The following is an 11,123-nucleotide window of genomic DNA, read 5'->3' as shown; positions in this document are numbered from 1 at the left end:
TTTTGTATATGAATTATGGGAGTGTAATGATGTCACATCATTATCTTAAAGAACTTGCTTGGGGACTTGCAAATAGTAAGTACCCGTTTTTATGGATAGTTAGACCCCGTTTCGTAATGGGTAAATCGGTGTTTTGCCAACAGAATTCATGGAGGAAATAAAGGGAAGGGGTTTCATCACAAGCTGGTTGCTGGAAATGAAACACTCATACAAACAACTTTTATTGAAACTCAAACAAATATTACAAGAACACTCTCACTAAAAAACAAGATACTACAACTCACTCTTATAAGACTTTGCTTCTTCTCTCACTTAGAAGCTCTTAATTTTTCTTGATGCTTAAACTAAACTGGGGAGGGGTATTTATATTACTTAAGAACATTCCTACACCACACAAATAAACTAATTTAAACCATTAAAAAATGAGAAATATACCTAACTCTCACCTAACTAATTTGATGTAAGTAATGGCATCTTCACCTAACAAATTAATGTAAGAAATGACATCAAATTAGTTTGGGTTTAGGCTCTTATAATGGATCAAGTTTATGATCCAACACCCCCCTTAAACTTGATCTTGTGACCCCAAGTAAGTTTCTTAATCTTATGAAGTCTTCGCTTGTCAGTGACTTGGTAAAAATATCGGCAACTTGATCTTGTGACTTCACGTATTCAACTTCCACATTGTTTCTTGTGATACACTCCCTTATATAGTGGTAGCGAATATCGACGTGCTTGCTTTGATCATGGAATACTGATTCTTTGCTAAGGCAATGGCTGACTTGTTGTCGACACAAACCTTGATAGGCTCTTATTGTATCAAACTTATCTTCTTCAGTAGATTTCTAAGCCAAATTGCATGACAAACGCATGAGGTAGCAACAACATATTCCGCTTCACAAGTGGACAATGTGACAATCGGTTGCTTCTTTGACATCCATATGAAAGCAGTATCTCCTTTGCATAGCTTCCTGTGAAATGAAAATTCCATTCTTTTGTTGCTTAACTTCAATGCCAAGGTAGTACGCCATGAGCCCCATGTCTGTCATCTCAAATTCCTTCATCATCACATCCTTGAATTCATTAAACATGCTTGGGTTACTTTCGGTGAAGATCAAGTCGTCCACGTAGAGGCACACGATCAAAATATCTTCATCTTTGATCTTGATATATAGAGCGTACTCGTAGGGTCATTTGTTGAAGCCATTCTCTTGAAAATACTTGTCGATTCAGATATGCCATGCCATTGGTGCTTGTTTTAGCCCATAAAGAGTGTTCTTCAACTTCAATACCTTGTCTTCGTGCTTTTGACTTCGTAGCCTGATGGTTGTTGACTGTAGACTTCCTCTTCAAGAACTCCATTTAGGAAAACAAATTTACATCCATTTGCTGTATCTCCACTTGTTTTTAGTTGCCAAAGAAATGATTAGTCTAATAGTCTCCAATCAACCAACATGAGCAAATACCTCATCATAGTCAATTCCATCCTTTTGACTATAACCTTTTGACTATAGCCTTTAGCAACTAGTCTCGCCTTGTGCCTTTCAATCACTTCTTTGGCGTTTTGTTTTGTTTTGTACACCCATTTGACACCTATCGCCTTATGTCCCTTGGGAAGTGAGGTAAGTTCCTATGTGTCATTCTTCTCGATGGCCTTGATTTATTCGTCCATCGCATCTCTCCATTTCTTTTCTTGTACTGCTTCTTGAAAGCTCACTGGTTTACAATAGACAAATAGACAAAATAATGTAAGATTATCTTGTCGTTTAGTTACCTCATAGAGATCTCTAAGGTTTCTTGTACGTTGCACAACTCTTTCACTTTGACTCCCACTTGACGATGATGAAGGTGATGAGTCTCTTGAGTGGTTGATGTTGGTGAAGTGGGTGGAGTTTCAAGCTGTTGTTGAGGTTCACCTAGTTGTTCCCTCATTGTCTGCTCATCTTCTTCAAATAAGGAAAGAAATTGAAGTTATCTGCATGAGAGTTAAAATCCCATTCTCCTTCTTCGTTGAAGACCACATCTCGACTAATCACAATCTTCTTATTGTCTGGATTGTACAACTTGTAGCCTTTCAAATTAGCATCATAGCCAATGAAGATAAAACTCTAGGTTTTATCATCAAGCTTCATTTTTTTCTCATACGGTACGTGAACATTAGCTGTACTTCCAAATATTCTCAAGTGGGAAATGTCAGGCTTTCTTCCACTCTATGCCTCTTGCGGTGTTTTTCCCCATACACTTCTTGTTGGAGATTGGTTTGTCAAGTAGACTACACACACTACTACTTCCGCCCAAAATTCTTGGGTAGTTTCTTGCTTTTGAGCATGTTTCGTGCCATGTCAAGTATTGTTCCGTTCTTTCTTTCTGCCACACCATTTTGCTGGGGGATCTAGGAACTGTCATTGTCGACGAATTACATTTGCTTCACAGAACTCTTGAAACTCCCTGAAGTAAATTCTCCACCTCTTCACATCTCATGGCTTTGATCTTTCCATCACTTTCTCTCTCCACTGATGCTTTGAACTTCTTGAAGACTTCGAAAACTTCTGACTTCTGTTTTAATAAATATACCCAGTTTTTTCTTGAAAAATCATCAATAAGAGAAGAAATTTGTTATTATTACCGGGAGAGCTTGGTTTGATCGGTCCACACACATCGGTATGGATGAGCTCAAGTGTTTTTTTGCTCTTGTCTCTGACTCCTTTGGAAAGCTTTTTCTGAATTGTTTCCCGACTAGACACTCTTTACAACGTTGGTCAGGATTGTTGATGCGAGGTAATCCCTTCACCATCTCATTCTTATATAGAAACTCTAGACCTCCAAAATTGAGATTCCCAAATCGAAGATGCCAAAGCCGTGATGCATCTTTGTAGTAAGCTTTCAAGCACTTTGCAACATCATTTTGTATGTTGACCAAGAATATTCTATTCTTTACATCACCACTTTAGCAATGAAGTTATTCTTATCATTTTTTATGGAAAGATTATAATTATTCATATGAATATCATAACCTTTCTCTATCAGTTGCCTTAAACTTAAGATGTTATTTTCATATTGGGCACATAGTAGACATTTGAAATAAATTGATGTCTCTCATCTTTCAAACGGATAATAATGTTACCTCTCCCTTTCATTGCTATTGTGGAATCATCTCCAAACAAAATATTTCCACTTACTGACTCGTCTAGCTCCATCAAATATGTCTTTCTTCCACACATGTGATTGCTTGCATCATTGTCAAGATACCAGGAATTTGCTTGGCCAGTATCAATTTCCTTTCGTGCTAGAAGAAAGTTTCTTTCACTACAAGAAAATATACCTTTAATGACACACGAACAATGACACATGCTAATTTATGACTTGCAAAAAAAGTGTCATGAAAAAATGTCATATTTTTTAAAATCTAAACGATTTATGACTTACAATAATGTGTGTCATATTTAATAGTCATAATCCAAAAATTTTGCAAAATCACGGAGTACACTTTTAATTGTGTGTCATCTATAAAAGTCGTATTTTTAATTTCCCCCCATTATTTTCATCTTTTCCCGCTTCTTCCCCCTCGATAAAAAAGTTCACGTCGCATGCTTCCCCTATTTTTCTCTTTGCAACCTCCCACTGGTTTGGCCATTCACCACAACGCAGCCGAGGGATTCAAAAATCAAGGGTTTCCACAGGTATTCCTCGTTCTCTATTCCACCATTCAATTATAAACCACTTTATTTCGTCCCAAATCACTCACTTGCTAACGGGAAAAAAGAAAAAAGAAAGAAAAATTGCCAAGCTTTGTTTCCCTATTTCCATGGAGATCTAGGGTTTCCAATTGTTGCTAAAAATCGAATTTCCTTGTTCACATTTTCAATTACTTACTATAAGTAAGTTTCTGAGCTCATATATGTTGGTTGTATTCTTTTAAAACTCATTACATTTGATCTGCGCAGAGACTTTGTTTAAGCTGCGTTTTGTTATACGAAGAAAAGAAGATGGAGTTAGTTGCTGTTGGAGACGTAGCGTGTTTGGATCCAGAGCTATTGCAGCTCCTGGAGATGTCTCCTTTTGTTCTCAAATCCAATTCCGAATTCACGCAAAAGCTTTTCGAGTAGTGGCTTTCGCTTCCCGATGCTTACAAGCTGGTAGTTTTGCTTATCTAGTTTCGAATCCTCGCACTGTTTGATTTGTTTTGTTTTCTTTATATCTTGAATTAAAAATGATTTATCGTTATTTCCTTTGCATTTTTCTAGTCAGTTCTTTGCTCGATTATTTGGTGGTAGATCATTTCTGAAGAAAAAAGAAACTTAATTTAAGCGTATGATAATGAAACTATTTGATGACACGTTATTTTGATTCTTCATGGTTTATTTAGTTCATTGTAGATATTTATGTGAACCATATATAAAGACTAAATTTAGGTACCTTTTGGGAACTTGATTTTAGAATTTGGGTTTTAAAGATATTGTAAATTGAGTAATACAAATACTTGGAAATGTAACATTGATGATTATTTCTCAAATCTATGGATTTGTTAGACGTCTATATAGTAATGACTTTGGAATTACTAATTTATTTTTGGATTTAATTAATCCATATTTTTATACTTTTCTCTATATATTATATTGACTCTTAATTGTCTATCCACGGTATATGCATTTGATTCTTATCATTTACATAGCAAACGAAATCCAAGTCCAAATTTTCAAATTCTAATTTCCAAATGGATTGGAGGATTAGGTAAATTTAGTGGATTACCTTGATGTGAAAGAAATATTTGACCGACGATTGTTGATTTTCCATATATCTTTGTTCAGTAATGCTATGTGCAAATTGATTATATGTTGGAGGCTTAACAGTTGTAACAATATTCTAGAATAGTTTTTTGTATATTCTTGAATGAGAAAAAGCCAATTGTCTCTTTTGTAATTATATATGGAATGTTTACCCTGTCTTTGAAGCAAAGTATTTGAATTCATGTGATTTATTAAAATGTCCTCTGAGCCTAGGAGAGGAGTTGATTTTTGTTTAATTTTTTACTTTGCAAGGTGACATCATTGGTTAATGATGCTAAGGCATGTAATCCCTTTACTGTTCCTGGTAATGTTTCCTCTGGAAGTACAACTATAAGCAATGCTCTACCTTCCTTATTTCCTGCTGGCAGTGCTTCTCCCCTTTCACCAAGAAGTGTATCTGGCTCTGCTCGAGTAACAAAACAAAGGGTGGTCCTTCAAACTTAGGTTCTCCACTGAAAGTAGTTAGCGAGCCTGTGAAAGAGTTCATACCTCAGGTTTGGATCTTGTTTATTTGATATTATATTTTTCTTTTCTTGGTTTCTTGGTTGTGTTTTATCTGCTTTATTTTCCTTTCTATTCCGAAATCAGTTATAACTTGTTACATTTGTACTTAAGAGCACCTCCAGTTTTACTTCAAAAATGTTCATCCGTCTCCAAATAATCTAAAAGAACAATGCATGTTTCGAATCAGTCAGTTCTTCTATGGACATCCAGATGGGCTACAGCTGCTTGGTAAGATAAATGCATGTGCTTTAACATATATTTCTGGAACTCGTAGTATATTCATTTTCTACTTTCTATATGTTTCAGAATTCAAACTAGTGACCAAAGAAATCTGCAATCTGCCTACATTTTTCTCCCCATAACTTTTCAGAAAATATTGATGTTAATAGCACTGGTGTGGTTAAAGGTATAGTTTCTTGTTCATGGAAGTGGAACTGCTATATTTATATCTCAGATGAATCATATTATTTTAACTACTAAGATATTTATTTGAAAATTATGAGAATTTGGTGCTCTCCTTGTTGAGCCTTTTAAAAGTATTGTGTGCTCTAAATATAAAATTGTCATTTCAGAATCTGACTCCTAATTCGGTATTGCTTCTCCTTCTAATTGTTTTTCAGCTATGATATTATTTTCTTCCATTTGTACTGTAGCTTTTACTGAATTTTTCTCTAAACTGCTTGCAGAGATGCATTTATTGATTATTGGGTCAATGGAAATATGCTGACCATGGATATAATAACCCAAGTATATACAATATTAAAGGCAACCAGATCTCAAATACCTCACTCAGGTCTTTATGCATTTTCGAGAGCTTAAACAACAACATTATTTGTCTATAGTCTAATAGTATATATTTAAACTTAATTTCTTCTGTACTTTCCAATTTGACAGGATGACTTCAAACCTGTCCTCCGTGAACAATTGGCAACTCATCCAGGGTTGGAATTCTTACAGAGTACACTTAAGTTTTAGGAAAGATATGGTTTGTTTTTGATATGTTTGATACCTTCGGTTGTTGTCTCATTTTATTTTTTGTTTTTGGGTGTTTTTTCACTTTTTCGATATTTACCCCTCCTTTTACAATATCTAAGGTATTTGAACATTATATGAATTGCTTCCAAACTAACTCCAAACTAACATTGTATGTCACATTTGCAGGATGAGAGCTATGTCACATTGCGTGATCTGAAAGGCTATAAACTTTCTGGAAGTGTTTCAACATCCTTTTTGATCTTAACAAATTCATGGCCTTTGAGACTCGTGATCCATTCCTAATTCGTCAGGTAAATGTGTTACGTTAGCTCCTTTAATATTACTATTACCATAAATTGTAAATCATCATACTTCTATGCAAGTTTCGGATAACAACATTGTTTGTATCGAAACAAACAGACATTGACAGAGTGGGACCGATTTGCACATAGAGAATATATTAGACTTTCAATGGAAGATGATGTCAAAGATGCCTCTAATGGAAGTGCAGATGTTTGGAATGAATTGGTTGAGGCTCCCTTCTAAGTTGAATAAGGTAAGCTTGTCCAGTTCACATTGTGTTGTTTTGTTTTGTTCTGGCTTTTATCGAAACGAAAAAAAAACAATAGTCATTTTATATCATACATACACATTAGTCATACAACTATCATATCATATGTGGCAATAAGAATGTAAGAAACTTTTCTGATACACATATGTCATATCATACATACACATTAGTCATATCGTGATAATGTATATAATTTATATGGGAAGTTTTACTAATAAATGTGTAAAATTTATTTTTAGATATGCTTCAAAGAATGAATATGTAAAAAATTTCATTCTAGTACCTACTACATATTGTTTTATCTTTTATTTTGTTTCTTAAACTTGAACTAAGGTTAAGGGGGTTTCGCGGAGTAGTCAAGTTGCCTTCTCTGCATAATGAAGTTTCTTAATTAAGAAAGATTCCTAATTTGTTGAATTACTGCCATTTGTCTTGCTCCGTGTTTTCATATCTTAATGTCTTGCCCTGAAACTGGTTTTGACAACACTAATTTTTTTTCTTATACTTTTAATGGAAATTAAATTTTAAATGCATTTAAGCTGTTGAGTTGGCAAAAGGTTTATGTTATAGGCTGCAAATTGCTTTACGATAAGGAGCTTATTATGTACTGGTTGTGCAAAATTTTGACATCTTTTTTTATTTTGTTTACCTTTTGTTGATATTGTTTTTGCATATTCTAAGCATCCTCATTTTTTTTGTTGTCAATACAGGTTTGGCAACACTGCCTATTTACACATATTTGTGGCTTTTATCTAGATGCTCAAAGCTCTAAGTATGTGGAAACAAAGTGCATTATTTGATTACATCCAACGAAATCACTCTATAATTGTAATGATTGACTATTTATGTTTGCAATATTACAGTGTCAGTGGCAACATTTTTCATGGGTGTCATGTGTACAAATGGATTGCTTATATATAATATGATATATATATTTTGTATTATGAGGTATTAAATGTGATTTAGTTTGATTATTTATCAATCTACAATATATATATATATATATATATATATATATATAATTTACGAAATACAATCACGACACACGAATGTAAGTCATACAAATGTGTCTTCTTCATTTATGACGGGGGCTTCAATGACGCTCAATGCGCGTCATAAATGTGAGTCATAAATGCATGCATAAATGAGCGTCATATTTATGACACACAATTGCGCGTCATCTGATATTTATGTCGGTGACTTCAATGACGTGAATTTGTGTGTCATATGCACCCATAGATGACGCGCAATGCGCGTCATTGAAGGGGTTTTTCTAGTAGTGTTTGTCATCTGTCTTTTCCTCCATATAGTTGGCCTTCTCTTCATTTTGTTGTTAGGAGCTCTACATTCTGAAGCATAATACCCAAACTTCTGACAATTATAACATCTAACTTCAGATTTGTCTATTATCTGAAATTTGATACTTTGCAATACCAAATGTAAAAATTCACAGTTTCTGCAACATAACGAATAATTATTTTTGCTGCTACAAAGTGTTTTTTTAGGACTTTGAATAAATCTAGACACAACACTAACACAAAAAGTAATATCAGATCTAGTGTGTGTAAGATTATTCAAACCACCAATGAGATTTCTAAACAATGTTGAATTAGCTTTTCCAGTCTCATCTTCATGTTGTAACTTCACATTCATGTTCATTGGTGTGGTTGCTACCTCACAATTTTTCATGTTAAACTTCTTTAAAAGATTTGCAACATATTTCTTTTGACATAAAAAATTTCATCATCATCCTGTATAACTTGAAGCCCCAAAAAGTATTGCAACATGCCCAAATCTGTCATCATAAAATTTGTCACCATACATGACTTAGAATCATCAATTAATAACTTTGACGAGCCCATGTAGATCATATCATCTACATAAAGACAAACCATAAAAAAAATCTCTATTACCGCATTCTTCAAATAAAGAGTTGGCTCATTTTCACTTTTAGTGAACCAATTATCTTGGAAAAATGAATCAATCTTGTTATATCAGGCACGTGGAGCTTGCTTTAGCCCGTAAAACATTTTTTTATTTTTTTTAATCTTTAAACTTTATTTTAATTACCACATATAACAAAACCGGGTGGTTGTGAGACAGACCTCTTCCACAAGATCACCATTCAAGAAAGCAAATTTCACATCAAATTGATACACATATAATTGCAATTGAGTAACTAGTGCCAAAATAATTCTCACAGTTTCAAATCAAGCAATAAGAGAATATGTTTTTTCGAAATCAATACCTTGTTGTTGTGAGTATTCCTTTGCCACCAGTCGAACTTTATGCTTTTGAATGCTCCCATCTTCATTATACTTTGTTTGAAACACCCACTTCAGTCCTACAACATTCTTGTGTTCTCGAGCATCAACCGATTCCCATGTTGAATTTCGTTCAATATCATGCATCTCCTCCTTTATAGCAATTTGCCATTCAGATTGTTCTGTAGCTTTACCAAAGGAGGTTGGATTAGTGAGTAATAGGGCAAAGTCACCTGACGCATAAATTTCTCTAAGAGACCTGAATTTCTTGGTGGTGTTTGGCTACTGTTATTGGAAGAGCTGTGTGCTGAAGATGCTGAACTAGAGTTTACGATAGGAATAGGAGAGGAAGGAACTAAATTTTCAGGTGATGGAGGAACTGAATTTGCAGGATGCTCAACTTCAAAATCTGCTAGAACTTCATTCACAAAGCCTTCCTTGTCACAATTTATTTTCATACCCTCTTGTTTATTGAATACAACATCCCTGATGATTATCACTTTGCCACTTATAGGATTATATAAACGACATGCTTTAGATTGAAGACTATAGCAAATGAAAATGCATTTTTCAGATTTTTCATCAAGCTTAGATCGAGAAGTAATTAAAGCATACGCTACACAACCAAATACTTTTAAGTGGCTTACCCAAGGTTACTTACCAATCCAAACTTCATAAGGTGTCTGATTAATAATAGTCGTTATCAGTGAAATGTTCAAGAGGCACACTGCTGTTGCAACTGCTTCTCCCCAAAACTGATTTGGAAGCATTTTCGCTTTCAACAAGCTTCTGGCCATTTCTATAACAGTACAATTATTTTGTTCCGCAACTCCGTTCTATTATGGTGTGTAAGGTGTTGTAAGTTCCATGCGAATCCCATTCACATCACAAAAAGCATTGAAATCATTAGACAAAAATTTACCACTACGATCACTTCAAAGTGCTTTTATGCTTCTCCCACTTTGCTTCTCCACCAACACTTTAAATTTCTTAAAATTTTCAAAGGTTTCATATTTGAGTTTCAAGAATTAAACCCAACTTATGCGGCTGTAGTCATTTCTAAATAACAAAAAAAAAGCGACTTCCACCGAGTGACTATTTTCATAGACCACACAAATCAACATGCGCCAGTTCATGGCAATCAGATGCCCTCCATGATTTTTCAATGGGAAATGACTCTATTTTGCTTCCCATAAACACACCCTTCACAAAAATCAAGTTCACCAATTTTGGTAAGCAATGACCATTTCTTTTCCAATGTTCAATAAGTTATGAGCTAAATAAGGCACAAATTGCAATTAAAAAGAAGTTTGACATCACTTTGGACAGTTTTAGTTGCAATTGTACATTTTCCTTCAACTTTCATTTGCTTGTTTTCTCCAAGTCGAACTTCACTTTTATGTGACTCATCAAGCTCCTTGAATAATGATTTGTCTTCGGACTTATGGTTAGAGCAGCCACTATCTAAAAACCACACATCTATTCTATTGTTGTTATACAGAATTAGAGAATATGTCATAAATGAGCTTTCCTCTTCTACATTCTCTGTAAAGTTTGCTTGTTTATGCTCATCTCGTTGTTTGGTCCAACAATCAATTTCTTTGTGTCCCACTTTGCTACAATATCTGTATTGAATCAGGTTTTTGTATTGTCGAGGTTTACCATATTGATCTTGCCTCTGTCACTGCCACGACCACATTCATAAAATTCACCCTTGCCTTTGGAGGATTCCTTCACTTGAAAAGTTTTTTCCTAAAGTTTTCAGAAGACCTATTAATCCTAGCTTCATGCTATCAAAGAACTCATTCCAATTTTTAAAAACATAGTAATAAAATATGTTCTATTCATGCATAAATACTGATAAAAGTAACTAAGTAAAATAAACTAAAATATTTCTAATTTACTATTACAGACTATTTAAAATAAATACAATAAATAGAAACTACAAACATAATTATACATTCCACTAAAAGTCACAAGTAACATCATAGATGTCTTACTGATACTGATGATATGTGTGTC

At 34.2% G+C, this 11,123-nt stretch overlaps 1 pseudogene; it reads left to right on the top strand.

Annotated features, from left to right (window-relative positions):
* Nucleotides 1-3,986: 3,986 nt before the first annotated feature.
* Nucleotides 3,987-6,812, top strand: LOC120141866 (annotated as a pseudogene).
* The last annotated feature ends 4,311 nt before the right edge of the window (nucleotides 6,813-11,123 follow it).

Source organism: Hibiscus syriacus, unplaced genomic scaffold (assembly GCF_006381635.1).
Source record: "Hibiscus syriacus cultivar Baekdansim isolate YM2019G1 unplaced genomic scaffold, ASM638163v2 tig00110814_pilon, whole genome shotgun sequence".
NCBI lineage: Eukaryota > Viridiplantae > Streptophyta > Magnoliopsida > Malvales > Malvaceae > Hibiscus > Hibiscus syriacus.
Note: the sequence above shows the minus strand (reverse complement) of the source record. Positions and strands in the feature narration are given on the sequence as shown.